At 41.7% G+C, this 7,050-nt stretch overlaps 1 long non-coding RNA gene across 1 annotated transcript; it reads left to right on the forward strand.

The window, feature by feature from the left end:
• Positions 1 to 492: 492 nt before the first annotated feature.
• LOC122557829 lies at positions 493 to 3,067 on the forward strand. Its single transcript, XR_006313949.1, has 2 exons — positions 493 to 753; positions 2,782 to 3,067. It is a non-coding gene; the product is annotated as an uncharacterized LOC122557829 (long non-coding RNA).
• The last annotated feature ends 3,983 nt before the right edge of the window (positions 3,068 to 7,050 follow it).

The raw sequence follows: 7,050 nt of genomic DNA on the forward strand, positions 1-7,050 counted from the left end.
TGGTAACAGCCTTGATGTAATTGTATGTTGAGGATCCCACATGGGTTCCTAGTTGACCCTGGGGAGCAGACAATTGCATAAAAAGTTAGTGCAGCTGTCACCTTGTTGGCTAATGGGATAGGACGACCACTCAGCCCTTCAGATCACAGGTCCCACTCCAGCTAATAACACAATCCTGTGACAGTGATCTGAAATATCCTCAGCCTGCAGTGACATTGCTCATTTGGAGGATATATCATTGAGGATAATAGACTCTGGATGTTCTGTACCTCCTCCACATCTTGAGGGCACCTTTAGCTGTGATTTCTTCATCAAGAAATTGCTGGGAAGTTGTTGGAATTGGTTACTGGTCCTGGGCTTGCCGAGGCATCTGTTCTAACTCCAATTCTCTATGCCTTCATTGCATTGCAATAACAGTGATTAAGATCACTGTCGTGGCTGGATTCATTGACCATGGATCTAATGAAGCTGTGTGTGGGGGTGTCAGCAACAGAATAAGTTCTTATTAATGAGAGTAGTCAGCATTCACATTAAACACAAATGATTCAGAGGAATTCAACAAGGAGAGTCACTGAATTAGCATACGTGGAATTTGACCAAGTGGACTTTATTCCAATGAATACAGCACACGCCACGTTGTACAAATGCAATGATGCAGATGTAGGATTACGGGAACCCAGCTGCCACCTGCCCACCCTCTGAGAAAACCAGCAATAAAATGAAGAGCATGTTGTCAAGTATTATCAGTTCAAGGTGAGCAGATATTAGTTCTGTACCATTGTCCAGATTATGAAATCTTGCACTATATTTGTGAACTGTAACTCACAAGAGACACTATCCTGTGATTGCTTCTGCTTTACAGAGGTGACAATGATCAACTTGTGATGGTCAAAATTGATTGTGACCAGGACTTGTATGCCATTTATTTGGTCACTGCACATTCAGTACTATATGCTGAATATTATAATTACAAATGGCTTCCAACTAGACTGTGTTAGTGCCTCATTGATGCAATTATCCCTGAAGTACCTTATATCATCAGTGTTTGCAGAAGGAACAAAACACTACTCCATCTATTCCACGTGTTGTGGCAACCATTTTTATTTCCATTGCACATTTGTGATTCAGATGAGAAGTGAAGGCAATGCTTCACAGAGTGAATCAGAATGAGCCAATTAATCTTGGTGACCAGTAAAACCTTTGTTTTTATTTTGTACTTACTCTCTCTGTTGAGCTCATCAGTTATGCAGTTCAAAAGGTTCCAACACAACACTAGGTGGGATGCTCTTCAGAGAGAAGGTGCAGATGTGATTGGCTGAATGGCCTCTTTCTGTACTGTAGATATTCTATGATTCTACACCGTCCTCCAATGTATGAGGTGAATAGCTGTACCTGTGCACAACGCTGCCCAACAGCAGCATTGCAATGAAAGTTGTTGGTACGCTCCAAAGTATAGCATTGAAGTGGAGACCTGGCATCTAAATGAGTCAGCAATGTGTCATGATGATGTGGAGATGCTGGTGCATGGCTCACTAGCAAGATTCTGATACCGTCATTCAAATCTTGTGTAGAAAAACAGACTTTTTTCTCGATTTCAGGAGTCTCATGTTTCTAATCTCGTCATAGCTTCCCAACTGACCACCATTACTCGTGTCATTCAGGGGCTGGGATAATTCCACTCATTGTCTGGAAGGTATAATTCTATGTATATGATGAGTCCGTGGGACAGCTCTCCCAGTTTTGGCAGAGCCCCCAGATGTTGATAGGACTGGGTTTGCCATTGTTGTTGAATTGCAGTGCTTGGGTCAACGCTGTTCGGTTTAATTTCTTTGCTTCGGCTTTGATTAAACTGAATAGTTTGAACTGAAAATTACCATAGGAGGACCATAGGTTACTCTCCCATTAGAGAGAGAGAGAGAGACAACTGGTGGTCAGTTTAACCTGAGAGTCACCACACCTCCGGTGAGGGATAAGGTTGAGAAGGCAGGATCTTCACAGTGATCTTAGCCCTCACTTAGGAATGGAACCTGTGGTATAGGCATTACTTTACGTAGCAAACCAGCCATCAAGTCAACTGAACTAACTTAGCCATTTCAGAGGGCAAGTAAGACTCAATGGCATTGTAATGGGCGTGGAGTCATATGTTGGCCAGACTAGTTAAGGATGGCAGATATCCTTCCATAAAGGTCATTATTGAACCAAACGGGCTTTTACAGCAATCAGCAATGGTTTCATCGAGACAATTAGACTAGATTTTAATTCCAGATTTATTAATTAAATTGAAATTCCATCAGCTTCCATGGTGTGATTTGAACCCTGTTACTGGATTATCCAGTTAGTCCAGCGACATTATCACTACAACATCTCCTCCCCTCAATGACTTGTACAACAAAAGACTGTCTTAAGGGCCATTTTACAAGGCTGCCAGAATGTTGCTGATGGTGAGGTACCTTCCACCCCACTACATGGGGAGTCTGTCAGCTTTGTGGAGTTTGCATCTGTGTGGCAGGCCAAGGGGGCATCACAGCTAGAAGCTGCATGACACGATGCATGGTGATGGACATAAAAACCAGGCACTGAAGTCCCAATGATCCCATTTATGAACATTGTACAGCAGAAAGCACCAATTTCTTCTGCCGATCAAAGAAAGGAGAAAAACAAAGTTCCAACTACACAGTGTGGTCATTCAATAAAAAAATGAATTTGCAGAAATTTCCATGGCAACCTACAGATGATATTGAAAACAGGTTTATGAAAGTAATATGTTGCATCTCATTACAGATTTTTTCACATCAAGATGATGAGAATGTAGTCTCCTTATGTGACAACAGTCAGAGGAAGAGGTTTCAGAAACAAGATCAAACTTCAGTGTTACTTTGTATGGTCTGAAAATTATAAAGCATCTGAAAATGGGTCAGAGATCTAACAATGTATTCATGAGGTTCAGAGTTAATGTTCTGGAGGCACATTCATTGCTGGAGTCACAGGTGACATGTTAATTTTTTGTTGTTGAATATTTTGTATCTGTTTAAGAGCTATGTCTAATAAAGAACATTATTTGATTCTAGTAGCCTGTACTCATCGTTCATAGAAGATAGAATATTACAGCGCAGTACAGGCCCTTCGGCCCTCGATGTTGCGCCGACCTATGAAACCAATCTGAAGCCCATCTAAGAGAAAGTGAGGACTGTAGATGCGAGAGATCAGAGCTTAAAAATGTGTTGCTGGAAAAGCGCATCAGGTCAGGCAGCTTAAAAGGAAGAAGGGCTTATTCCCGAAACGTCGATTCTCCTGTTCCTTTGATGCTGCCTGACCTGCTGCGCTTTTCCAGTAACACATTTTTAAGCTCTGAAGCCCATCTAACATATGTTTATCCAATGAACATTTAAATGCCCTTAAAGTTGGCAAATCCAGTACTGTTGCAGGCAGGGTGTTCCACACCCCTGCTACTCTCTGACTAAAGAACCTAACTCTGACATCTGTCCTATACCTATTACTCCTCAATTTAAACCTAAGTCTCCTCGTGCTAGCCATCACCATCTGAGGAAAAAGGCTGTCATTGGCCTCCCTATCTAATTCTCTGATAGTTTGTCATCTCTCAACCTTCTTCTCTCTAATGAAAACAACCTCAAGTCCCTTAGCCTTTCCTTATAAGACCTTCCCTCCATCCTGGGTGACACCCTGGTAAATCTCCTCTGCACCCTTTCCAATGCTTCCTGATCGTTCCTATAATGTGGCGGCCAGAACTGTACGCAATACTCCAAGCGCAGCCGCACCAGAGTTTTGTACAGCTGCAACATGACCTCATGGCTCTGAAACTCAATCCATCTACCAATAAAAGCTAACACACTGTGTGCCTTCGTAACAAACCCGATGTGGCAACTTTCAGGGATCTATGCACATGGACACCAAAATCTCTCTGCTCATCCACACTACCAAGAACCTTACCATTAGCCCATTAATCTGTATTCCTGGTACTTTTTCCAAAGTGAATCAACTCACACTTTTTTGCATTAAACTCCATGTGCCACCTCTCAACCCAGCTCTGCAGCCTATCCATGTCCCTCTCTTACCTACAACATCCTTTTGCACTATCCACAACTTCACTGACTTTAGTGTTATCCACAAATTTACTAACCCATCTTTCTATGCCCTCATCCAGGTCATTTATGAAAATGACAAACAGCAGTGGCCCCAAAACAGATTCTTGCTGAACACCACTAGTAACTGAACTCCAGGATGAATATTTTCCATCCACCACCACCCTCTGTCTTCTTACAGCAAACTAATTTCTGATACAAACTACTAAATCATCCTGAGTCCCATGCCTCTGTAATTTCTGCAATAGCCTACCATGGGGAACCTTATCAAATGCTTTACTGAAATCCATATGCACCATATCAACCTCTTTACCCTCACCACCTGTTTGGTCACCTTCTCAAAGAACTCAATAAGGTTTGTGAGGCATGACCTACCTTTCACAAAACAGTTTGAGTATTCCTAATCAAGATTTGGAGATGCTGGTGTTGGACTGGGGTGTACAAAGTTAAAAAAAATCACACAGCACCAGGTTATAGTCCAACAGGTTTAATTGGAAGCACTAGCTTTCGGAGCACAACCACCTGATGAAGGAGCAGTACTCTGAAAGCTAGCACTTCCAATTAAACCTGTTGGACTATAACCTGGTGCTGTGTGATTTTAACTTTGTGTATCCGTAATCAAATAATTCCTGTCGAGATTATTATAAATCTTTCTCTTATAATCCTTTCCAACACTTTACCCACAACCAAAGTAAGGCTCACTGGTCTATAATTACCAGGGTTGTCTCTACTCCCTTTCTTGAACAAGGGGACAACATTTGCTATCCTCCAGTCTTCTGGCACTATTCCTGTAGACAATGACAACATAAAGATCAAAACCAAAGGCTCTGCAATCTCCACCCTGGCTTCATATAGAATCCTAGGATAAATCCCATCTGGCCCAGGGGACTTATCTATTTTCACTCTTTCCAGAATTGCTAACACCTCCTTCTTATGAACCTCAATCCCATCTAGTCTAATAGCCTGTATCTCAGTATCCTCCTCAACAACATTGTCTTTTTCCTGTGTGAATACTGACAAAAAATATTCATTTTGTGCCTCCCTTATCTCCTCAGAAGCCACGCACAGCTTCCCACTACTGTCCTTGACTGGCCCTAACCTTACTATAGTCATTCTTTTATTCCTGACCTATCTATAGAAAGCTTTAGGATTTTCCTTCATTCTATGTGCCAAAGACTTCGCATGTCCCCTCCTGGCTCTTCTTAGCTCTCTATTTAGGTCCTTCCTGGCTAACTTGTAACCCTCAACCACCCTAGCTGAGCCTTCATGTCTCATCTTTACTTAAGCCTCCTTCTTCCATTTGACAAAAGATTCAACTTTTTAAGTAAACTATGGTTCCCTCGCATGACCACTTCCTTCCTGCCTGATGGGTACATACTTATCAAAGACACGCAGTAGCTGTTCCTTGAATAAGCTCCACATTTCAATTGTGCTCATCGCCTGCAGTTTCCTTTCCCATCTTATGCATCATAAACCTTGCCTAATCGCTTCATAATTGCCTTTCCCCCAAATATAACTCTTCAACCAACCAAACAAGAATGAACCAAAAAGCTTGAACTTTAGAGTTGTTGTACTCCTTGTAAATATGCAGAGTTGAAAAACTAGATTTTATGTCTGAAGAGGAGTTTTATTGAATGCTTCAAAATGTTTGCACTCACACTCACAGCTGCTTGCTTCAGTTTTCGGTTTCAATTTCTCTGTAACCCCACTCTTGCTTGATTAATAGCACATAGAACAGAAAACAGATATCAGACGTACACAAACACTGGACAATTTATTTGATGTTGAAAATTCCTTATTTTTAGCTAAACAATTGTAAAAAACAAAGACATAAATGTTGCGTCATTTCTCAGAATTCAGTGTTACCGTTCTCTCTAAACACAGAGATAATCTTTGAGATATGAAGGTCGCTGATGATAGCATTGAGATCTCGGAACTTGAGTTTTCAATTTTGCGTAATCAGCTTTGAGATGGATGAACATAATGGCCTCTCATCAGAAAAAGAAAAATGTCCTTATAATCAATGTTCTTCTAATATCCTGATCTGCTCACTATCAAACATCCTATATTCCATTTCTTCTTGTCATTCATTGGTGGTACCAAGCAACCATTTAGTCTGCTTTGGACCTGGTAAAGATGATGTGATTTATGATTGCAATTTGGCTGTTTGACACAAACCTAATGTCCAATATCAAATCAGAGTTTCCTTGGGCATGTTCATTCGTTGAAATATGTTTTTGCATTATTGTGTCACTTTATGATTTCTTCTCTTTTCACGCTAACATCCTCAGAGGACAGCAATGAAGGCTTAGAAGTGATCTGCAGCATATAACACCTAAAAGCAGTCATAAGTTCTATTCCAGTCAGAGTATGGGGGGAAATCAGATGGCACAAGATGGGAATGGATCATTCAACTGTTTTCCACTCTAACATACTGGCTTTCAGACTTCCTCTAACACTCTGTTAAATTCTTCACATCATCATTCAATTGCAGGTTGTGTCATGACAGATGAATTCTGTACTTTGTTAGCAACTCTATGAACTATCTAGTAGCATTTCGGTATTGTGATTATAGTCTCCAGCAAATCCCATTTTATGAACAACTTGTAAACAATCGCTTTGTTTTTTTAAGATTACTTACAGTGTGGAAACAGGCCCTTCGGCCCAACAAGTCCACACCAACCTGCTGAAGCTCAACCCACCCAGACCCATTCCCCCACATTTTACCCCTTCTCCTCACACTGCAGGCAATTTAGCATGGCCAATTCACCTAACCTGCACGTTTTTTGGACTGTGGGAGGAAGCCGGAGCACCCGGAGGAAACCCACGCAGACACGGGCAGAATGTACAACCTCCACACAGTCAGTCTCCTAAGGCGGGAATTGAACCCGGGTCTCTGACCCTGTGAGGCAGCAGTGCTAACCACTGTGCTACCGTGCCTCCCACTACT

The sequence above is a fragment of the Chiloscyllium plagiosum genome, chromosome 16, assembly GCF_004010195.1.
Source record: "Chiloscyllium plagiosum isolate BGI_BamShark_2017 chromosome 16, ASM401019v2, whole genome shotgun sequence".
In the NCBI taxonomy this organism is placed as follows: domain Eukaryota; kingdom Metazoa; phylum Chordata; class Chondrichthyes; order Orectolobiformes; family Hemiscylliidae; genus Chiloscyllium; species Chiloscyllium plagiosum.